Source organism: Mya arenaria, chromosome 11 (assembly GCF_026914265.1).
Source record: "Mya arenaria isolate MELC-2E11 chromosome 11, ASM2691426v1".
Classification (NCBI taxonomy): domain Eukaryota; kingdom Metazoa; phylum Mollusca; class Bivalvia; order Myida; family Myidae; genus Mya; species Mya arenaria.
Window position 1 is genome coordinate 53,851,480 of NC_069132.1, and position 26,310 is coordinate 53,877,789.

General features: G+C 33.6%; 1 protein-coding gene across 1 annotated transcript in view; it reads left to right on the plus strand.

Annotated features, from left to right (window-relative positions):
- Positions 1–26,310, plus strand: part of LOC128208619 (nuclear exosome regulator NRDE2-like) — a 62,043-nt gene that overhangs the window by 35,309 nt on the left and 424 nt on the right.

Here is a 26,310-nt window from a genome sequence, read left to right on the forward strand (position 1 = left end):
CAATTTATTGCACATTTGGTGCTTAATTGAACACCTTATATAGATGAAGAACATCTTCATTTATTTGTAAACTTTATCAATTTGGCTCCCTAACTGACCAAAACCATAAATACTTTTTTAATGATGTTTATTGGGTTTAATGTAGATAGTTTACAAAAGTAATCATTACTTTTAATTTGAAATAAAACCCGAATTGACCAACATTCTTACAGAATACCAAATTGTTAAATGTTTTATGAAATAAAACCTGACTAAAGCAAATAATGACTCTCAGTCTACAACAATAAACCCTCTATCAATGCACAGAACATGCAATAAATTGGAAAAGTGCAGTTTGAGCCCAATATATATAAACTATGATTCAACTACTAATAATTGTTATTCAAGGTTACACAATTACAAAGAAAACGATAATAGCCGCTCCCGGCCTTAGCAAAACAAATATAATAAAAGAGATCATTTAAATAATGAGAGTGTTAATTACATCATTTCACTTTCGGTGCTCAACAAGGCAACAAATAATATGAATAACAGGCCATAAACAATGAAATCAATACAAAGTTTCAAACTTTATTCAAAGTACCTAGTTCATGATAACATGACAGAATGAGTATATGAGACGAAGAAATGCATAATTAGAAACGAGGCTATTTTAAAAGAGAAGAATAACAAACAAAAAAACATGCAATGTACACATATACAATATAAACTTTAATGGGAGAGACATATGTTTAACAATGCATTCAACAAACCTTTGTGATATCAATAGGATTAAAGTAACTTTCATGCTGTTTGCAGGTAAGTATATATGTATTGACAGCCCTAAAATGTATTTATTATTTCTTTTACAAATTGGCACAACTTTCTATAGTTGCTTAATTGATTGTTTCCTAAACACATTAAAGATTTAAATTTGATTACATTGGGATGGACATAGTATTTCTTACCGATAAATCGTTTTCTAATATCATTCAGTACACTGCATTCAAGTAGATAGTAGTACTCAAATACTACTGGTAGTTTGACACAACGGACACTTCCTTGAAAATAAATCAAGTCCAGTCCAGCTACCGATTTCGATTGGAAGGCGATGGTTTCTACTTCAAAACTTAACCATAAACTTTAACAATTTGTAAGGAGTAGCTTTAAAATAACTCTCAAGTCCAAAAACGTTTTTAAACAATTTATAGTTACTACATTTGCTGGAAGTTTCAAAAGTGCTATAACAATTATTCAAAAATAAGTCTGTGAGTTTTTATTTTACATTACAGGTCAGCCATTTGTGATTGGGAAACATATGTGAATCCCTTATATTGTTAAGACCACATTTTATTAAAAAAATATGTTTGATATATGAAATCCAAAGAAAGGTATTTCTACGTAAGTTTACATCTCATACATAGTTACTGAACATAATAGTGCACATAGTTGATGCTTACTTTGGGTACAATGGTGACATTATAGGTTTAATCATTTTTATGAATATATCTATTTCCATATCAATCGGAAGAGCTAAATGCTTGCTTAGTGCTTGTTTTGATATTTCAACCTTGGCGATATAGAAAGAGCCACTATTACTAGATACTAATCCTAGATATTTAAAACTACCAAATGTTTCCAATTGATTGCCTTTATAGAAAAAATGATAATTACATCTTCTGCCGTTCTGTATTACTAAGATTTTTGTTTTAGACGTAATGACAGTGAGTTTCCATTGGTGACGATATTGTTCGTAAAGATTAATTATAGCGTTTTGTAGGTCATCGGCTGTTTCAGATCGAATGACAGTGTCATCAGCATACAAAAGTATAAATAATTTCAGATAGGCGACAAAATTATTATCTAATGGGTGACATTTAAAACTAACGCCACGCAAAATAGTGCTATTTTGGAAATTGGAGTTTGAACTTTTTTATATATTAAATTCGTCCAGCATGCAGCTCTACAATGATCGTCTCAGTATCATTTCACCACTCGTCCAGCATTCAGCTCCAGATTGATTTTCTCGGAATCATTTGCCCACTCGTCAAGTATTCACCTATCGCTTATCGTTTGCAAAATGTATTTGTTGACTTCAGGATTTCGGATTTTTTTTTATAAAACCAAGTTTGTTAAATTTAAATTTGTACCATGGCAAAAGCGAGTACTGTAAATTGCGATTGAATTACGTTTTTTGTGATAAAAGTGTTTCATTTCAAGCCTAGCATTTTTCAAATGTTTTAAGTAATTAATCAACACATTAATATGAAAATAACAGTTCACTCAATCACTTATTTGCGCGCTTCTGTGCCTTTTTATGATAGCTCAGGCCGGAACGTGAAACGTATCCTCTACCACAGCTACATTTATACATTTTCTCTTCTCGGTGGGATGACACATGAATCGCCAGATATCGTCGAATGTGGTATTAAGCACCACAAATGTCACAATTGGGCTTCTGTATGTACCATTCTCAGATGGTTTAACAAATCCCCGTTGGTGGCGAACGCTTTATCACAGTCGGTGCACTTGCACTGAATTCCCTCAATATAGGCACATCTCCTGAAATATGACTGAATAACTATTCGAAATACGGCAGTCTGAAACGGATAGTTTACCTGTGGCTTTTCAAGTGGCTTTGGCTAAAGAATATAAGCCCATGGCATCAGTATGGTGCTGAGCCTCTACGTTTTCTTTAAAGTGACACTCTTGTTCAAAATTAATACATACACATGTAAAACAAACATAAATTTTGAGTGATACTATGGTCTTATAAGGTAGCAATACCATGCTTTCTGCACATTTCTTTTAAATTAAACTCGGTATCCTTCAGGGGAACCATTGTTTTCGACATTTGATCATCCGTTTTGGTATATTTAAACAATTGTATCAATGTACCATGTGATTCCCGCCTCTGTTAGTAGGTCGGAAGAGTTTATTTGAGGACTTCCATGGAAGTGCATTTCGGGCCTAGGTCACTGAACATTTATATTAAAAATAGAAAGAAAATACAGTTGAAACTGAATTTTACAATGAATGCTGAATTTCTTCTGTCCATCATTATAAATCCTGGTTTCGCCGCAGTGTGGCGTCTCTTCTGTTAACTTTTCAATTTTACAGGTTTATTGTTTTGACAAGCACATATACACCAATTATTGTATCACATCTAAGACAACGCGGCGAATAGTCGAGCGCGTTGGCCTACGACAGTTCTTGTTTTATAGGGGGAGTCAATATTTTATAGAAATTGTGTCACATTATTTTTTCTAAACACTAATGACCTTGTATCGTGATTCTCTATGGCTCGATGATAAATCTTTCAGAAGAAATGCATATTTTAATAGCATAATCTATTAACCTTTATGGCACTTCGGGGGTATTCATCAAATAAAGATCTACGAGGATAAAGGGATTTTAAACATTTATCATACATATTAATAATGGTAATCTGTCAGAAAAAAAATGGAGGCATAATTTCGATACTATAAATATAGATTACTTTAGTCTGTATGGTCCCGTTGCCCCTTTTTATACGATGAAAAAAATGGCCTTTCAAATCAAAAGGTTTTGATTGGTTGATTGGTGGGCCGCTTAGAAAAAACCCTGTGGAAATCTAAATTTTACCGAATTGGCTAAAACATTGAAATATCATTTTTTCTCATACTTATATAATTTTATACAACTGGAAAGAACACACAATCATAAACTGTAGAAGTATCAAGTAAGTATAGATTATTACATTCATAGTAAGATAATAGTAAAATAATGTAGCGGCTAGCAGCCACCAGCATAGCAGCGAGCTGCTGATGCTGCTGGTAGCTAGCTGCTATAAGACTGTGCTGCTAACTTTACTCACATATTAATAACAATGCACATATCTTGCTTTTCCTATGTTAAACTTTCTGTGCACTTACAATATATTGCAAATGTACCTTAATATGTTGATTTTAAAAGAACAAAAATAAGGATATAGCTTAATAACTTAAAGGTAGTTATATTCGCTCATGTAAGTTACGAGAACAAACACTTGTGAACGGTGGTCAGATTTCTGTTTGTTGTCAAAATAATCTCGTGATAGCAAGTTATAATTTGCAATTAATATGGGTTTATATGGAATTTTACCTTTTTCAGTTTAAAAGCCTAAAAGCTGGGTTTGAATTCTCTGCATGGTCTGCATCTTGAGCTCATTAGCAAACTATTGTAGTGTTATGTTTGTCTGTTAACACAACGTTATATTATTTATAACTAAACTTCCAATGTATCTGTTATTGATAAAGGCGTAACGTTAATTTTAAAAACTTGAAATTTACGTTAAGATTAAGGTGTTCAAGATTTCATTATTGTTCTTATCATGTTGACAAATGTACTACATGTAACATCAGACTCTGCTGAACAACGGCCATAAAGCTTATGTCATCTTCATTTGTCCTTCGTATGCGCATGCATGCGCCCGTCCGTCCGTCCGTCCGTTTACTTTTCATTAAAACGAACTCAAGGGCAGAAACATTGGCTAGTGGTCCTCTACCAAATTTATTCAATGAATGACCATGTAGCCAAAACAGACCCCGCCCTAGTTGTTCAGTGACAACGGAATACATAGAAGCATTTTGTGATGAAGTTGATATCGCTCAGCCATTTGCTGTGATTCTGAATTTTACCAATTATGTATCGACGGAATGGTGGAAACTAACTATGCTAACCCAAAGAATAAGCTTGATGTTGTAACACTTTGCAGGATTTTAAGAACATAGTTGAAATCTCTGTTATGAATAAAGACTCTGATTATTCGGTTCTTAATGCAATGCTGTAACCTTCTTAAAACACAAAGACTAGAGCAGCATTTAACAGTTAATATATCGGAGAAAATGTATATGCGAATGTGAATTGTTACATAAAAAGACAACACTAAACATTGTAAATTATTTTCCCGATTCTTTAAGACGAACATATTGTTTTAGCTCATGTGGCAAGTAGACTTATCTACGGTGAGTGATGTTGGATGATCATATACTGTTATGAGCGAATTACCTGTTCTTGAAAACTTTTCTTCAAACCTTGAATGACAACATCAGCAAACAGGAATCAAGAAAAGATATGACATTTCGCCTATTTTCTGATTGGTTGATTAAGTCGTGGCCACGGTATAGTTAAGTCGGGACAACGAGTAAGTAACTCGTCGGAGCGAGTCATTGCACACATGTCACCTCTATTTCACCGTAGTTTTCTTTGCATTTATTTTAGGCGAACAACAACGAAAATGTTTTATTTGACAAAAATAAAAGTTGAATGAAAACATTTTCCTCTAAATTTCCTTATACTAAGTCAAAAGAGTATTGCTTGTAAGTAAAAAAGGAGTTTATCTACTACTGACAAGGTTGATATAGTCGGTAATTTATATTGAATATGAAATGCAGTATTTACATAAATCCCTTTCAAATGATACCAAACAAATATGGGTCGGAAGCCTCAAGTTAAATATCAATAAAAGGTTATATGTAGTTTAGTGAAAAGTCAAGCTATAGTAAGCTTTGGTAATGCGATTGAAAATCACCAAATTTAAAGAACGATAGTGGTCGTAGAACATAAAAACTTAACAAAGCAGCTTTAAAGTTGAACCACATGCATCACACTGTCGTCGTGCTGTACAAAAAGATCGGTGTTAAGTTAAGGTGGAACACGATCCTGTGCGAATTTTTAACTTAATGTCTGAAAATCGATACAAATAAAACAGTTTATGCCCATTTAGGGACTGTTTTTACATTTTCTATATTTGAAATAATTTTCAAAGTTTTTTTGCGTTCCAGCAGCCTAATAGCTGATATTATCACCAATTATTCGTTTACCGTTATGAAATTTCGCCATCAAGTGCGTCTTTTGACAACGTTCAATGCCATACATTTTTCTTTTTCTTGTTCTACGTATTTTATTTTTAAAGCGCCTATAACGTCAAATTTCGCGGGGAAAAACGTCGTCGTATTCGCTCAAGAAGTGCGCCCATCTCTAATTTTTGATAACAAATATTCATTTAATTTTGGATTTTTGTCTAATTCGGACTTAGTGACTTTTGTTCGAAATTTCCATTACAAATCGCCTGATATCAAGAATATTGGATCATACCGAATTCGTTTCTGGCGCAATATCAATTAATCTAAATCCTATGTGTTTTCTTTCTTATTCAATACTTATTGTATTAAAACGTTTTATATGACGTTAATCGAACAATTGTTTATGTTAATAAGATGGCCGGACTAGGAACATAAGGGAGTTTAGTTTCGTATAAAATAACAAAAATAATCTTGTTTATTAAATATGTTAAATTAATAATTCAACATTCTTTTTTTTTGGTAAAGTCCGAATAGTATACATTATTCGATCAGATTTGCGCTGATTATAAATTAACACATTAAATAGTTTCTGTGATATCATTTGGTTAAGTGCTGTTATAGTTCACACACGCAAACGTACACGCATGAGCACCGTCAACATAAAAAGCAGAATTATTATACACAATACGCAATGCTTAATATTTAGTGTGTTTTATGTTAACGCCGGTGTAACATTCTTTGACCCCGTTGAATATTATCTGTTAAACGGATGATGGTTCAATTTCTAACGTTAAAAACTGACCCACTTCCACCCGCTCAAACGTTAATTAATTAGCCTTCATTGTGTGACAAATGACCCTCGTTGAAAGTTGATTAAGGGGTTATATTCCATATCAAACTTAATCAATCGCATGGTCATACTTGCTTGAAATAATTAATTGAATATGTTTTTCATTCAACGATTACCTAAATCAAACTTAGATCCCAAAACTGACCCTATAGTAGCATGCAAGGTACGTATCAGATGTGACTCCAAGAATTGACGTTAAAGGGCGTGTTACTTAATGGCATAACCTTTTGACATTCGCCCCTCACTTTAACCCGAAACTGAAAAAAATGTATTTAAAAATGCTCTACATTTTACTCCGATATATACATTAACTTGGACGATTTTGGGAGGGGGGTGCATCCATCGCCTGAAGAATTAGTACTTATGACAATGCGGTACATATTTCTGCCGATTATCCTTTTTTGGATTGTAAGTTATATGTTCTGCTATACGCGAGTACACGGCTGAAACCACATGATTCTGACAAAAAAAACTATCAAAACAATCAGCCAAAGTTGCTGTATGCGTATTTGACTACTTGAAACTAAAACGGTCGATTTCAACGATTTTCTGCAAACTCCTTAATGTGTCCCACAGAGATACGGTCGCAGCTACCGAAGCCAGAACTTCATATCGAGGCTTATCAGCAGCTTATGTAGACCAGTTTTTGTAATATTCAATAGAAACATTATTAAACGGTATAATTAATTCGTGTTGGGATTCTTTTTATGGTATGTATAAGTGCCATTACCGGCATTTCTTGTAGTAAAACAATTCGTTTATTTCAGATGAACTTTTAAGAAGAATTAACGGATTTAAGGTTTGGATCTGGTACACATGCCATGACGCCTTTTTTATGGCTCGGAGAATTTCCGGGAATTGTATTCCCAGGCAACACTTTCCAACACGGAGTTACACGATCCAACACGGACGTGTTCTGTTGTCATTGGCAAACCAGTTCATATCCGTGTGAAATATCGCAGAATACGCTAAAATACAAAGCGTTCTCAAATGTATTTAATGCAAATGCATTTACTATAAAAACGACATCACCCGAACCAGCCACAAAAACCATTTTCCATAACTAAATAAAAAAGCACCTCAGAATACACCAGATTGCACCAGGGTTTTCAAAGTTTTCAGAGAGGGCATACCCCCCCCCCCCCCCAGCAAATATAAATCCACATGAATAGAGGGCTAGCTACGCCCCCGCCTACGATTTTGTTAGTGAAATGTATGTCACAAGCTTTATTCAATATGTTTTTCTAAGCTTAGATCCTTATCTCTGCAGATCTCTGCTGATACTCTATGGACATAATTGTGCAGTTTCATTTGTATACGAATTTTCAGAAATTAACGCGAATCATCGCTGACGGTCGCGTGGAATTTCGAAATGAAACTACACGTGAATACACGACATAACAGATAATTTATTAAAAGTGGGTAATAAAAAACTGTTAACAATGATAGTTGTAAGACTTGATCAGGCTTTCACAATAAAACCAAAAATATTCGCAGTCCGGCATAAACTTATAATAACTGTTATATATCGACGCTGTAGAGAAAAAACAACGTCTTAAGGACATTATTATCCAGTTTACTGAAAGTCTTTATCCAGTATCCGAGGATTGGTCCTTAATCAACTTGTAAGGTTAATAAAGTGTATTGTCATTATGTTTACGAACACACGGCGAAAGATGTTTTTAAAAATAAAAATGAATATTTTGGCATATAATCAATTGCAATATGTACACTGCAATTAAGACAGTGTAAAAATGACACTTTTGTAAACAAAATAATTTTATTGGTTGAAATTCATCCGGCATACTGCGTGGCAAGGACTGATGTCCGTTTTGTATAATTGTGTAGAGTGTTCTTATTAAGACAGTTAAACACTATAATCAAGGGAAGTAATAAAACATTGTTTAACAGTCTTTTGTAATCTGTTTATGGGACAGAAAAATAATTTCACGTACTAGATAGATACATGAATTGCTTACGTTAATATATATTTGGGACGAAAGAATTAGTTTTCATTTTGAGTTTTATATCAGAGTACACATTTCCACAGCGTAATATTTCCCCACTGCTGTACTGCCAGACTGCTAGACTGCTAGCTTCACATCCATTTAATGGATGTGAAGCTAGCAGTCTAGCAGTCTGGCAGTACAGCAGTGTAAATACACTACTATGCGGAAACATATACTCAGAATCATGATATTAAAACAATAATGGAAATATTTTTTTAAAGTATATTACATGTTAACTAATCTATACTCTTTTGGAAAAAATGCCAGTTTTATATAAATAAATAGAAACAATATTTTTTTTTATTACTTCCCTTGTTATTAAATTACATTGCATATCGTACAAATTCGTTATGCATATCAAAATCAATTTAACGAATATGAAAACGTTCTATATATAGTAGGCTTATTTTCTTTAACAAGTTTTTTTCTAATTATTATATATTTGGGTGAACATTATATAAAATATATCGGCTTTTGGAAGTGCTTTTTACTGATGATTAATACTACATTTAAGCTCTAATTAAGATAATTGGGAATTGTAATGATTAAAACAGATAGTAACAAATAGTTTAACACGTAAACGTTAAAATGAAAATACAGAACATCAAGTAACATAATAATAGATAAAGTTAGCCTGCAAAAGGACTTCATAGTTGATGGTTATATCTCTTTTTCAAATTGTTGAAAAGCCGACAACAGATATGACTACTTCATGTTGATATGATTACAGAAAAACTGCTGTGAATGGAAGTCAACCACTGATTGCAGTGCTTGTTATAGATGGTTATTGCATACAGTTTCACATATCATCACTTGATAATACGATGGCCATTTTGTTATGTAGCTGTATTTGAATCTCTAGAAAGATTCTTATGACTCTTCTTTAAATGCACCAACCATTCTCGTTTATACTCTGTTTGTTTTTGTATTAGTACTTTTGAGTACTTTTCAGGTATATAATATGTTACAGCGAAACGTGTACAAAAAGACGCACATATTTTACCCTCTAGAATCTCAACACACTATGTACCAATTTGCATTTGTTCCACGTTTCCCTCATTGTTAAATTAAAAGAAAGGCTATAATAACCGTTTCCTTAAACTCCATATAAATTAGTTAAGATGTTGAAAATTTGTATTAAATTCATTGACTTTAAAAACGGCTTTTAAGACAAAATTAAACTGAAGATGGTATACGAGTCCAGCAGTACGGGGCGAAAAGGGCCCCAGGAGCCAAAATGCGGGGTGAGTATGGTCAACTTTGAACGTGTGTCACAGCCTTTAACGAGTTTTCCCCCAGCAGTATGATATACTGGGTGAAAGCCAGTGACTAGTAGAGCATCTGGATATAAGCACATTAGGAATCAGATGATATACGAGTCCAGCAGTACGGGGCGAAAAGGGCCCCAGGAGCCAAAATGCGGGGTGAGTATGGTCAACTTTGAACGTGTGACCCGAATATTCGACTAAGAGGACCATAACGAAAAAGTACGCGTTGAACTAGGCCACAATGCCTACAACTTGAGCTATTTAGATCGCTGGGGAATTTGACCTGAGTAGCCAAAATTTGCCTCATGCACCGCGAAATGATCATAGATATTGCAACAGTGCCCGAGTTAAAGCCATTTGGAAACACGTCATCTAACATTTGCCATTCTTCTTGGAAAACTCTTGTTTTGGTACATAAAAAACGAAAACATTGCCCTATGCATCACAAAATACGCTGGTATGTCTCATGCTCGAGACATTGACGCGTGTACGTGAAACAATCATATGTATTGCCACTATGCCAGGTTGGTAGGCATTATGAATCACTTCAACTTTATAAAGGACATTGTTCTGGGAATACTCTGGTTTGGGCACATTAAGTACGTGAACATGTGTCACAGCCCTGATTCATCGCTAAGGTGGTTTGGAACACACCATCTAAATCTCGTGTCTTTTGGGGGAAATATACATCGGTACGTTAATTTAAATTAGCTGTATAATTATGTTTTATTGTATTTTGACGAACTGTACATTGAATAATTGCAATTTATTGAAAAACTATCAAAAAGGGTAGAGAAGAGAAAGCATTTAAAAACGTGTTTACAGCTGAATTACAGCTATAGGCAGATATCTATTCTGCTTGTCAATGGAGAACACTGTGTAGAAGATTGATAAACACCCGCAAGCAGGCAACATGTTTGCAGTCTAGGCGCAGATTTGAATTTGAGGGAGTGCCCAGCACTGTTGTGAAATAAAACTGCCAAATTTGAAGAAACAGTAGCAGAATAGTACCTGTTCAACAGAAACAATAGCATTATATAATTTTAATAGACGGATAATGCTAAAATTTTCCTCCATGGCCTTATAGATATAAATTTGGGATCCCCAATTCGCATCGGTGGATTCAACGATGGCTAATTCGCTTCTAACAATGGCAAAAACTATTGCCTGCTACCGAAAGTCCGTATCAACGGAGGGTACACAGGGGTTACATTTGGGATGATTCAAGAGGTATCGGAGAGCAAACGGTGGTAAATTTGTGGGGAACAGAGGGTTTTAGTTTTTAGTTTAAGTGAGGTAACATAACCTTCATGTTTAGGACCATAAACTAATGCAACAGATATGTACATTTTTTAATTAATTATATTTACAAAATAGAATAACAGCTCTGTTAAGTGATGAATGTGTCAGTATCATTTCCTAAATGTGGCTATTTGAAGCGGTGATTTATCAAAGCCTCTGTCATTAACAATTATCAATCATGTATTAACAGCGTATTTATTACAAATCAACATTGTAATACAGGATATGACATCATGGATCGTTAAACATCATCATCGTTTTCAGTGATAGTTCAAAGCCTCTGTCATTTTAATGCATGCATTAGGTTTCTCGTTATACCTGTATCTATACAGATATGTATCACAAATCAGCATTATAATCCGGGCTACTACATCTTGGAACGCTTAACATCAGTTCCGTATTCCGGGATAGTTCATAACTTCTGTCATAAATATTCATACATCATGTTTCTTAATGTACATCAATAAATAAGAAACGATATTCTCATCTCAAAATATTTCACAAACCTAAGCAATTCCAAATATTTAGTTCGCCAACCAGAATTTTATTTTAATTCAAACGGTAATATTGAAAAATTGTATGAAGGAAAGCCACCACTATTTGATATTCATGTTATGTTGTGTGTTTTTTTCCGAATCTTCAGTTTGAAGATAAAAATTTTTTTTATTTAATTTCAAAGTTCCCATGTCTTCCTACTGAGCATATGATCATGATTTCAATCTAGATCAGTGTTGTATACCACGTGATGAATTACGTCATATATGCTACGTCGGAAGGCAACATTTTTCTTAAAATGAAGACTTATATAAAAGATAACTTTTCTTTAACAACACCATTTAACTGCCTTTGTTTTATGGCCGGAGTTTGACAAGGTGATAAGTTTCATCAAACACCTCGACAAACCTGTTTCCAAAATACTGTTTTGACAGTGCTCCGTCAGACGGCCGTATTTTGAAAAGGTTTGTCGAAGTGTTTTAAGAAACTAAACTCTCAATCAAACTCTGGTAAAAGACCAAACGCGGTTTGTTTCTTATCACATTATTTGATTTGGACAATCTGTGCTATGCTTGGTAATCATGTGGTAGTTTATACGATAAAAACCGTGAGGATTATCGCATGAAGTGCTTAAAATGTGTTTACAAGTGCTCCGGGTTACTGTCAGTGCGTCGCCACAGTTATTTCGTGTGTCAGAAATCAATATATACTTATACATACAATTTCAGAGAAATAGAAGAACATAACTGCATCTAACAGTATATTTCCGCGAACCTCCCGGATTGTGTTTTATCTAAATATCTAGGCGCTCAACCCCCCAAACAATGTTTGAAATCAACTTATGATAGACATAATTATCAAAAAGCACTGTTTAAGTATACAATCAACCGAGCATTATTCGAGGAGTACATATTCATGGAAGTCTTCACATGACCAAAGTGGAGCTATAAAGTTGGATTTTTATGTCTTTATGAATATGCAAATGTCTCACAAAAGTGCACAGTTCAAGACTGAAATTTGACGAAAGCTTCAATTCCCCTTGTTCGTTTATGCAATCACGCGGTACATTGTTTTGATACCATATGTAAAATGGCAGCGCCCAGTGAGATGGTATGTATTTTTGTTTATTTTCTCTTCATAATTAAACAATTAAATTTCCTAACATCGACCCTGTTCCAGCGCCAAATTGTCTCTGTATTTTGGTACCTTCAATTTGTCAGACAGTTCTGTAGTTTACTTGGAATGCGTGTCACAAATTTTCAATCGAGGCTAAATGTGCTGCGGAAAACTTTAAACCAAGCATAAACTGTCCATTTTTCTAAATTTCGACCTGAATAAACGCATTTCGTTTACAGAGCTACTTATCAACATTACATGTACACATATCGATATGCTCTAAGTAATGTTTTAATACTAACGTACGCATGTTGCATAAATAATGCTACAACCATTTTTCGAACCAAGCATTTACGAAATATTATTCTACCCAAGCACTACATAATTGTATACGCTTAGTGTTTTTAGGCTGATAAACAAGCCGTACAACAGCTGCAAACGCACACTATTCCTGTAAAATAGTACTATAGAGGTTGTATATGTCTTCTTATAATGTATTATACCATTTAATTTCAAGAATAATTTTATATAACAGTCCGAGCATCGTTATTTTGATGGTAAAAAATCTTATTTAAAATCAATATAACCCGATTTCTTCTCTCAAAGTAATTTGAAAATCATGAATTATTAAGACACTCATCGAAAATATGGATTTGTAGTTCTCTAAATATATATATATCAGGAAATGTTTCTGCAATGACTGTGTTGGCGGTATTTTATTTTCGTCTTTACCTTAACTCGCATAATAGATTGGCCATTTCTTTGTATACGTCACAACAATTAATTTTCTAAGTACTATCGTTTATTTTAACTCATAACTTAACTCAAGTATTTGCAATTAACAGGTATCATGCATTTGATTCATCAGCACGGAAAGGTTGCCAGGTTGGAAAAAATATGCGACTGTCTAAACTGATAGGAGGGCAATCTTGGTGTGCGTTGGGAGAAAGCCTGTAAAAATGACTCGAAAATGCTTGCCACAAAACGGAAGGAATAAATAACGATTTACCGTAGTATTAATTCAATGTGAAGCGTACTGAACATCATTGTACATTGTATCTCTACTGAGTACATAATTTCGCATATTATAACGTTTAAAATAACCAAGAGCATATATGTTGCTATGCATTTTTGCTCTTACCTTTAAAATATTGTATTTTATAGCATCAAAACTACATCACTTAACAATTAGCTTATAAATTATTTATACTTTAAAAGTATTAGTTTCGGAAACTGGCTGAGGAACAAATAATCATTTCGAATAAATGTTTATTATTTTTATGAGAAAAGCATGCAGTGTGAAAACAACACACATAACTAACGTAACAGTATGAGTGTTTGTATTGGGTGTGTATACACTTTGTATAAAACATTGTTAAACATGAACATGCAATATTCATTTAATTAATATTGTATAATTATTCTTTGACTTCTGCAAATATGTACAGCCATGGACATATTACATCAAAAATCGAGAACTGTATTATCAACACATTTTTATTGCAAATTGTATAAACTGAATATTATCACATATTAATATAAAAATCACTTGGATTAAAACCCGATGATAACACTAGTCTGTTTACAAATTAAAAAAAAAGAATCACGTGTGCTAATGTACGCTCTACGACATATAATACTAAAGGTGAATATTTTGAACTACGACGATAAGGACTCCAGTGCTATCACAATTTCTCCACTAGTACTTAAAAATATAAGCGATAATCACAGATGTACTTACAAGATTAGCAATTTATTGCACATTTGGTGCTTAATTGAACACCTTATATAGATGAAGAACATCTTCATTTATTTGTAAACTTTATCAATTTGGCTCCCTAACTGACCAAAACCATAAATACTTTTTTAATGATGTTTATTGGGTTTAATGTAGATAGTTTACAAAAGTAATCATTACTTTTAATTTGAAATAAAACCCGAATTGACCAACATTCTTACAGAATACCAAATTGTTAAATGTTTTATGAAATAAAACCTGACTAAAGTAAATAATGACTCTCAGTCTACAACAATAAACCCTCTATCAATGCACAGAACATGCAATAAATTGGAAAAATGCAGTTTGAGCCCAATATATATAAACTATGATTCAACTACTAATAATTGTTATTCAAGGTTACACAATTACAAAGAAAACGATAATAGCCGCTCCCGGCCTTAGCAAAACAAATATAATAAAAGAGATCATTTAAATAATGAGAGTGTTAATTACATCATTTCACTTTCGGTGCTCAACAAGGCAACAAATAATATGAATAACAGGCCATAAACAATGAAATCAATACAAAGTTTCAAACTTTATTCAAAGTACCTAGTTCATGATAACATGACAGAATGAGTATATGAGACGAAGAAATGCATAATTAGAAACGAGGCTATTTTAAAAGAGAAGAATAACAAACAAAAAAAACATGCATTGTACACATATACAATATAAACTTTAATGGGAGAGACATATGTTTAACAATGCATTCAACAAACCTTTGTGATATCAATAGGATTAAAGTAACTTTCATGCTGTTTGCAGGTAAGTATATATGTATTGACAGCCCTAAAATGTATTTATTATTTCTTTTACAAATTGGCACAACTTTCTATAGTTGCTTAATTGATTGTTTCCTAAACACATTAAAGATTTAAATTTGATTACATTGGGATGGACATAGTATTTCTTACCGATAAATCGTTTTCTAATATCATTCAGTACACTGCATTCAAGTAGATAGTAGTACTCAAATACTACTGGTAGTTTGACACAACGGACACTTTCTTGAAAATAAATCAAGTCCAGTCCAGCTACCGATTTCGATTGGAAGGCGATGGTTTCTACTTCAAAACTTAACCATAAACTTTAACAATTTGTAAGGAGTAGCTTTTAAATAACTCTCAAGTCCAAAAACGTTTTTAAACAATTTATAGTTACTACATTTGCTGGAAGTTTCAAAAGTGCTATAACAATTATTCAAAAATAAGGCTGTGAGTTTTTATTTTACATTACAGCTCAGCCATTTGTGATTGGGAAACATATGTGAATCCCTTATATTGTTAAGACCACATTTTATTAAAAAAATATGTTTGATATATGAAATCCAAAGAAAGGTATTTCTACGTAAGTTTACATCTCATACATAGTTACTGAACATAATAGTGCACATAGTTGATGCTTACTTTGGGTACAATGGTGACATTATAGGTTTAATCATTTTTATGAATATATCTATTTCCATATCAATCGGAAGAGCTAAATGCTTGCTTAGTGCTTGTTTTGATATTTCAACCTTGGCGATATAGAAAGAGCCACTATTACTAGATACTAATCCTAGATATTTAAAACTACTAAATGTTTCCAATTGATTGCCTTTATAGAAAAATTGATAATTACATCTTCTGCCGTTCTGTATTACTAAGATTTTTGTTTTAGACGTAATGACAGTGAGTTTCCATTGGTGACGATATTGTTCGTAAAGATTAATTATAGCGTTTTGTAGGTCATCGGCTGTTTCAGATCGAATGACAGTGTCATCAGCATACAAAAGTATAAATAATTTCAGATAGGCGACAAAATTATTATCTAATGGGTGACATTTAAAACTAACGCCACGCAAAATAGTGATATTTTGGAAATTGGAGTTTGAACTTTTTTATATATTAAATTCGTCCAGCATGCAGCTCTACAATGATCGTCTCAGTATCATTTCACCACTCGTCCAGCATTCAGCTCCAGATTGATTTTCTCGGAATCATTTGCCCACTCGTCAAGTATTCAGCTATCGCTTATCGTTTGCAAAATGTATTTGTTGACTTCAGGATTCCGGATTTTTTTTTTATAAAACCAAGTTTGTTAAATTTAAATTTGTACCATGGCAAAAGCGAGTACTGTAAATTGCGATTGAATTACGTTTTTTGTGATAAAAGTGTTTCATTTCAAGCCTAGCATTTTTCAAATGTTTTAAGTAATTAATCAACACATTAATATGAAAATAACAGTTCACTCAATCACTTATTTGCGCGCTTCTGTGCCTTTTTATGATAGCTCAGGCCGGAACGTGAAACGTATCCTCTACCACAGCTACATTTATACATTTTCTCTTCTCGGTAGGATGACACATGAATCGCCAGATATCGTCGAATGTGGTATTAAGCACCACAAATGTCACAATTGGGCTTCTGTATGTACCATTCTCAGATGGTTTAACAAATCCCCGTTGGTGGCGAACGCTTTATCACAGTCGGTGCACTTGCACTGAATTCTCTAAATATAGGCACATCCCCTGAAATATGACTGAATAACTATTCGAAATACGGCAGTCTGAAACGGATAGTTTACCTGTGGCTTTTCAAGTGGCTTTGGCTAAAGAATATAAGCCCATGGCATCAGTATGGTGCTGAGCCTCTACGTTTTCTTTAAAGTGACACTCTTGTTCAAAATTAATACATACACATGTAAAACAAACATAAATTTTGAGTGATACTATGATCTCATAAGGTAGCAATACCATGCTTTCTGCACATTTCTTTTAAATTAAACTCGGTATCCTTCAGGGGAACCATTGTTTTCGACATTTGTTCATCCGTTTTGGTATATTTAAACAATTGTATCAATGTACCATGTGATTCCCGCCTCTGTTAGTAGGTCGGAAGAGTTTATTTGAGGACTTCCATGGAAGTGCATTTCGGGCCTAGGTCACTGAACATTTATATTAATAATAGAAAGAAAATACAGTTGAAACTGAATTTTACAATGAATGCTGAATTTCTTCTGTCCATCATTATAAATCCTGGTTTCGCCGCAGTGTGGCGTCTCTTCTGTTAACTTTTCAATTTTACAGGTTTATTGTTTTGACAAGCACATATACACCAATTATTGTATCACATCTAAGACAACGCGGCGAATAGTCGAGCGCGTTGGCCTACGACAGTTCTTGTTTTATAGGGGGAGTCAATATTTTATAGAAATTGTGTCACATTATTTTTTCTAAACACTAATGACCTTGTATCGTGATTCTCTATGGCTCGATGATAAATCTTTCAGAAGAAATACATATTTTAATAGCATAATCTATTAACCTTTATGGCACTTCGGGGGTATTCATCAAATAAAGATCTACGAGGATAAAGGGATTTTAAACATTTATCATACATATTAATAATGGTAATCTGTCAGAAAAAATTGGAGGCATAATTTCGATACTATAAATATAGATTACTTTAGTCTGTATGGTCCCGTTGCCCCTTTTTATACGATGAAAAATTTGGCCTTTCAAATCAAAAGGTTTTGATTGGTTGATTGGTGGGCCGCTTAGAAAAAACCCTGTGGAAATCTAAATTTTACCGAATTGGCTAAAACATTGAAAGATCATTTTTTCTCATACTTATATATTTTTATACAACTGGAAACAACACACAATCATAAACTATAGAAGTATCAAGTAAGTATAGATTATTACATTCATAGTAAGATAATAGTAAAATAATGTAGCGGCTAGCAGCCACCAGCATAGCAGCGAGCTGCTGATGCTGCTGGTAGCTAGCTGCTATAAGACTGTGCTGCTAACTTTACTCACATATTAATAACAATGCACATATCTTGCTTTTCCTATGTTAAACTTTCTGTGCACTTACAATATATTGCAAATGTACCTTAATATGTTGATTTTAAAAGAACGAAAATAAGGATATAGCTTAATAACTTAAAGGTAGTTATATTCGCTCATGTAAGTTACGAGAACAAACACTTGTGAACGGTGGTCAGATTTCTGTTTGTTGTCAAAATAATCTCGTGATAGCAAGTTATAATTTGCAATTAATATGGGTTTATATGGAATTTTACCTTTTTCAGTTTAAAAGCCTAAAAGCTGGGTTTGAATTCTCTGCATGGTCTGCATCTTGAGCTCATTAGCAAACTATTGTAGTGTTATGTTTGTCTGTTAACACAACGTTATATTATTTATAACTAAACTTCCAATGTATCTGTTATTGATAAAGGCGTAACGTTAATTTTAAAAACTTGAAATTTACGTTAAGATTAAGGTGTTCAAGATTTCATTATTGTTCTTATCATGTTGACAAATGTACTACATGTAACATCAGACTCTGCTGAACAACGGCCATAAAGCTTATGTCATCTTCATTTGTCCTTCGTATGCGCATGCATGCGCCCGTCTGTCCGTCCGTCCGTTTACTTTTCATTAAAACGAACTCAAGGGCAGAAACATTGGCTAGTGGTCCTCTACCAAATTTATTCAATGAATGACCATGTAGCCAAAACAGACCCCGCCCTAGTTGTTCAGTGACAACGGAATACATAGAAGCATTTTGTGATGAAGTTGATATCGCTCAGCCATTTGCTGTGATTCTGAATTTTACCAATTATGTATCGACGGAATGGTGGAAACTAACTATGCTAACCCAAAGAATAAGCTTGATGTTGTAACACTTTGCAGGATTTTAAGAACATAGTTGAAATCTCTGTTATGAATAAAGACTCTGATTATTCGGTTCTTAATGCAATGCTGTAACCTTCTTAAAACACAAAGACTAGAGCAGCATTTAACAGTTAATATATCGGAGAAAATGTATATGCGAATGTGAATTGTTACATAAAAAGACAACACTAAACATTGTAAATTATTTTCCCGATTCTTTAAGACGAACATATTGTTTTAGCTCATGTGGCAAGTAGACTTATCTACGGTGAGTGATGTTGGATGATCATATACTGTTATGAGCGAATTACCTGTTCTTGAAAACTTTTCTTCAAACCTTGAATGACAACATCAGCAAACAGGAATCAAGAAAAGATATGACATTTCGCCTATTTTCTGATTGGTTGATTAAGTCGTGGCCACGGTATAGTTAAGTCGGGACAACGAGTAAGTAACTCGTCGGAGCGAGTCATTGCACACATGTCACCTCTATTTCACCGTAGTTTTCTTTGCATTTATTTTAGGCGAACAACAACGAAAATGTTTTATTTGACAAAAATAAAAGTTGAATGAAAACATTTTCCTCTAAATTTCCTTATACTAAGTCAAAAGAGTATTGCTTGTAAGTAAAAAAGGAGTTTATCTACTACTGACAAGGTTGATATAGTCGGTAATTTATATTGAATATGAAATGCAGTATTTACATAAATCCCTTTCAAATGATACCAAACAAATATGGGTCGGAAGCCTCAAGTTAAATATCAATAAAAGGTTATATGTAGTTTAGTGAAAAGTCAAGCTATAGTAAGCTTTGGTAATGCGATTGAAAATCACCAAATTTAAAGAACGATAGTGGTCGTAAAACATAAAAACTTAACAAAGCAGCTTTAAAGTTGAACCACATGCATCACACTGTCGTCGTGCTGTACAAAAAGATCGGTGTTAAGTTAAGGTGGAACACGATCCTGTGCGAATTTTTAACTTAATGTCTGAAAATCGATACAAATAAAACAGTTTATGCCCATTTAGGGACTGTTTTTACATTTTCTATATTTGAAATAATTTTCAAACTACGAGTTTTTTTGCGTTCCAGCAGCCTAATAGCTGATATTATCACCAATTATTCGTTTACCGTTATGAAATTTCGCCATCAAGTGCGTCTTTTGACAACGTTCGATGCCATACATTTTTCTTTCTCTTGTTCCACGTATTTTATTTTTAAAGCGCCTATAACGTCAAATTTCGCGGGGAAAAACGGCGTCGTATTCGCTCAAGAAGTGCGCCCATCTCTAATTTTTGATAACAACTATTCATTTAATTTTGGATTTTTGTCTGTTTCGGACTTAGTGACTTTTGTTCGAAATTTCCATTACAAATCGCCTAATATGAAGAATATTGGATCATACCGAATTCGTTTCTGGCGCAATATCAATTAATCTAAATCCTATGTGTTTTCTTTCTTATTCAATACTTATTGTATTAAAACGTTTTATATGACGTTAATCGAACAATTGTTTATGTTAATAAGATGGCCGGACTAGGAACATAAGGGAGTTTAGTTTCGTATAAAATAACAAAAATAATCTTGTTTATTAAATATGTTAAATTAATAATTCAACATTCTTTTTTTTTGGTAAAGTCCGAATAGTATACATTATTCGATCAGATTTGCGCTGATTATAAATTAACACATTAAATAGTTTCTGTGATATCATTTGGTTAAGTGCTGTTATAGTTCACACACGCAAACGTACACGCATGAGCACCGTCAACATAAAAAGCAGAATTATTATACACAATACGCAATGCTTAATATTTAGTGTGTTTTATGTTATCGCCGGTGTAACATTCTTTGACCCCGTTGAATATTATCTGTTAAACGGATGATGGTTCAATTTCTAACGTTAAAAACTGACCCACTTCCACCCGCTCAAACGTTAATTAATTAGCCTTCATTGTGTGACAAATGACCCTCGTTGAAAGTTGATTAAGGGGTTATATTCCATATCAAACTTAATCAATCGCATGGTCATACTTGCTTGAAATAATTAATTGAATATGTTTTTCATTCAACGATTACCTAAATCAAACTTAGATCCCAAAACTGACCCTATAGTAGCATGCAAGGTACGTATCAGATGTGACTCCAAGAATTGACGTTAAAGGGCGTGTTACTTAATGGCATAACCTTTTGACATTCGCCCCTCACTTTAACCCGAAACTGAAAAAAATGTATTTAAAAATGCTCTACATTTTACTCCGATATATACATTAACTTGGACGATTTTGGGAGGGGGGTGCATCCATCGCCTGAAGAATTAGTACTTATGACAATGCGGTACATATTTCTGCCGATTATCCTTTTTTGGATTGTAAGTTATATGTTCTACTATACGCGAGTACACGGCTGAAACCACATGATTCTGACAAAAAAAAACTATCAAAACAATCAGCCAAAGTTGCTGTATGCGTATTTGACTACTTGAAACTAAAACGGTCGATTTCAACGATTTTCTGCAAACTCCTTAATGTGTCCCACAGAGATACGGTCGCAGCTACCGAAGCCAGAACTTCATATCGAGGCTTATCAGCAGCTTATGTAGACCAGTTTTTGTAATATTCAATAGAAACATTATTAAACGGTATAATTAATTCGTGTTGGGATTCTTTTTATGGTATGTATAAGTGCCATTACCGGCATTTCTTGTAGTAAAACAATTCGTTTATTTCAGATGAACTTTTAAGAAGAATTAACGGATTTAAGGTTTGGATCTGGTGCACATGCCATGACGCCTTTTTTATGGCTCGGAGAATTTCCGGGAATTGTATTCCCAGGCAACACTTTCCAACACGGAGTTACACGATCCAACACGGACGTGTTCTGTTGTCATTGGCAAACCAGTTCATATCCGTGTGAAATATCGCAGAATACGCTAAAATACAAAGCGTTCTCAAATGTATTTAATGCAAATGCATTTACTATAAAAACGACATCACCCGAACCAGCCACAAAAACCATTTTCCATAACTAAATAAAAAAGCACCTCAGAATACACCAGATTGCACCAGGGTTTTCAAAGTTTTCAGAGAGGGCATACCCCCCCCCCCCCCCCCAGCAAATATAAATCCACATGAATAGAGGGCTAGCTACGCCCCCGCCTACGATTTTGTTAGTGAAATGTATGTCACAAGCTTTATTCAATATGTTTTTCTAAGCTTAGATCCTTATCTCTGCAGATCTCTGCTGATACTCTATGGACATAATTGTGCAGTTTCATTTGTATACGAATTTTCAGAAATTAACGCGAATCATCGCTTACTGTCGCGTGGAATTTTGAAATGAAACTACACGTGCATACACGACATAACAGATAATTTATTAAAAGTGGGTAATAAAAAACTGTTAACAATGATAGTTGTAAGACTTGATCAGGCTTTCACAATAAAACCAAAAATATTCGCAGTCCGGCATAAACTTATAATAACTGTTATATATCGACGCTGTAGAGAAAAAAACAACGTCTTAAGGACATTATTATCCAGTTTACTGAATGTCTTTATCCAGTATCCGAGGATTGGTCCTTAATCAACTTGTAAGGTTAATAAAGTGTATTGTCATTATGTTTACGAACACACGGCGAAAGATGTTTTTAAAAATAAAAATGAATATTTTGGCATATAATCAATTGCAATATGTACACTGCAATTAAGACAGTGTAAAAATGACATTTTTGTAAACAAAATAATTTTATTGGTTGAAATTCATCCGGCATACTGCGTGGCAAGGACTGATGTCCGTTTTGTATAATTATGTAGAGTGTTCTTATTAAGACAGTTAAACACTATAATCAAGGGAAGTAATAAAACATTGTTTAACAGTCTTTTGTAATCTGTTTATGGGACAGAAAAATAATTTCACGTACTAGATAGATACATGAATTGCTTACGTTAATATATATTTGGGACGAAAGAATTAGTTTTCATTTTGAGTTTTATATCAGAGTACACATTTCCACAGCGTAATATTTCCCCACTGCTGTACTGCCAGACTGCTAGACTGCTAGCTTCACATCCATTTTCATTCCAGAATTACCATTTCTTTAACTTTTTATTTCTTGTCTTGGAAAGAGCAAATTTTTGTGTAAATATCTGCAAACCAATGATATAAGATTGCTGACAAAAAAACAGATGGTAGATTTTCATATGTTTGTTATGGCCTAATAACAGTTTAAGGAAAATGCATAAAAAATTAATTTTTGAAATTAAATATAAAAATCTGCTATGTTATTTTTTGTCAGTAGTTTTATATAACTGGTTTTCATGGATTTTCGCAAAAAAATGGCTGGTTCCAAGACAAAAAATAAAAATTGTTGTCAAAACATTTAATCTATGAGTGTGCAGCTTTAAGATACTTCTGGAATATGGCCCCAGGTTCCAACATCATAAAAAGTCAAATTTCAATTTCATGTTACCACTTACCATCAAAGTTAAAAAAGCCTTTGTTTTCAAACTTTTTAAAAGTGCATTTGGAAAAATATTCCAGATAGTAATTTTGTTTAATTACTCCTGTTTTTTTTTTGGGGGGGGGGGGGAACTGGCATTGGTTTTTATCTACACATTCTTTACAATATAAGTATTTAAAGGAGTAATATTAGATAAGTGTTTGAATCATACTGAGTTGAAATTGAGAAATGACTCGAGTTTTGACAGTGTATTCACAGTTACTTGGTATTTGGACTGCATTTTTTGGCCAGTCGAGCAATTGGTCCCTATATAGATCTCTTGGACTGAGAATCATAAAAAAGATGTGTTTTAGTACTCATTGATACACATTATAAACAAATAATCAACTTTTGTTCGTTTATTTGAAATTTCATACATTCTTTATCATTCACAAGTTATGAAGGTTAGCAGATTTCGGGTTGAGACATATAAGTGGAAACAAACTAAGATCTACAAGAATGTTTCGATAAAACAATGGTATACGTCGCATGCATGTTCAGAAGGAAGTTATCCCCAAGGTGCAATCGCTCAACAAGCACAAACTAGACGCGTGTTTTTTTTTTCTTTAATAACTCGGCCAAGAATACTGTTTATATACCGACTCACAGATCTTCGCCAGCACTTCATACAATAGTACTCGACCATCCAACCTAATGAGTTAATCAAGTTAGATTACTCTAGTTTGCATTAAATGCAAATAATTGCCCTTTATTATTCGACTTAGAAATTCTGTTAAAGGTTTTGCCTTAAGCACACGAAGGTGAATATCTCATCAGCTACTTGAGGTATTGCATTGAGAATTTATACAATGGTACTCAACCATCCTACCTACTTAATTAACCAAGTTAGATAATCTTTAGTTTGCATTTAATGCAAAATAATTGCCCTTTATTATTATCCCCCGCCTATGAAATAGGGAGGGGGGTATTGAAATGGCGTTGTCCGTCCGTCCTTCCGTCCGTCTTTCCTTCCGTCCGTCCTTCCTTCCGTCCGTCCGTCCGTCACCTGCGTTTTCTCAGTAACTAGCCGGTAGAATTTCATGAAACTTAAAATAAATATGAACCACTATACTGGAATGATGCCCGTCCAAAAAAAAATTGATTGGTCAATTGTCCTTGGAGTTATTGCCCTTGATTTTTTGAAAAATGCACATTCACAGCCATTTCTCAGTAACTAGTTGGTAGAAATTCTTGAAACTTGTAATAAATATGAACCAACATACTGTGATGATGCCAGTTTATTTATATTTTGGATTGTGTAATTTCTATATGAGTTATTTGCCCTCGATTTATTAAAAGATCCATGTTTGCAGCCTTTTCTATGCAACTAGCTGGTAGAATTTCATGACACTTGGAATAAATAAGAACCAACATACTGTGATGATGCCTGTCTATTTTTCTTTTGGATTGGTCAATTTTCCTTAGAGTTATTGCCCTTGATTTATTAAAAATCATTGTTTGCAGCCGTTTCTCAGTAAAACCAATGTGCTTATCTTATTCTTTCTGAGATTTTTTTAACCTTCAAGCACAAACAAGCCATCAAGCACAAACAAACCATCGTTGGCAGGGGATATCTTTTCACTGAACATGCTTGTTCGACTTAGAAATTCTGGTTAAGGTTTTGCATGTTACCACATTTAAGTCATTATCTCAGCAAATGTATCATGTATTGCATTGAAACTTTAGATATGTATTCCCAACTATCTAACCTACTAAATTAATGAAGTAAGATAACACTTTTTTGGACATAATGCAAATTATGGGCCTTCATTATTTGACTTAGAAATTCTGGTTAAGGATTTGCATGTAAGCACACATAGGTTAATATCTCATCAACTACTTGATGTATTGCATTGAGACTTTATACAATGGTACTCAACCATCCACTCTACTTAAAACAAAAACAAGTAAGATAACTCTAGTTTGCATTGAATTTAAATAATGGCCCATTTTTTATTTGACAGAAATTCTTGTTAAGGTTTTGCATGTAACCACTTTTAAGTCAATACCTCAGCAAATACATCATGTATTGCATTGAAACTTTACACACAGACTCCCAACCATTTAATCTTCTTATTTAATCAAGTAAGATAACTCTATCTTGCATATTATATATTTTTTGTCCCTTTATTATGCGATGAAGAAATTCTGGTTAAGGTCTTTCATGTTAGCACACATAGGATAATATCTCAGCAACTACATGATGTATTGCATTGAGACTTTATACAATGGTATTCAACCACCCAACCTACTTGAATAACTAAGTTAGATAACTGTATTTTGAAAATAATGGCCCTTTATTATAAGACTTTTAGAAATCTTGCATGTAACCACATTTATGTTAATATCTCAGCACATCATGTATTGCATTGAAATCTAACCTAACAGTGATCCATGCATGTTTCGCCAAATCTTTTCAATCCTTACACTGAAAAGCGGCGGAAAAGTCGAGTGCTTTGTCTCTGTGACAGCTCTTGTTTCTTTTTATTATATACCTAAAATTGGGGTTAAAAGTCAT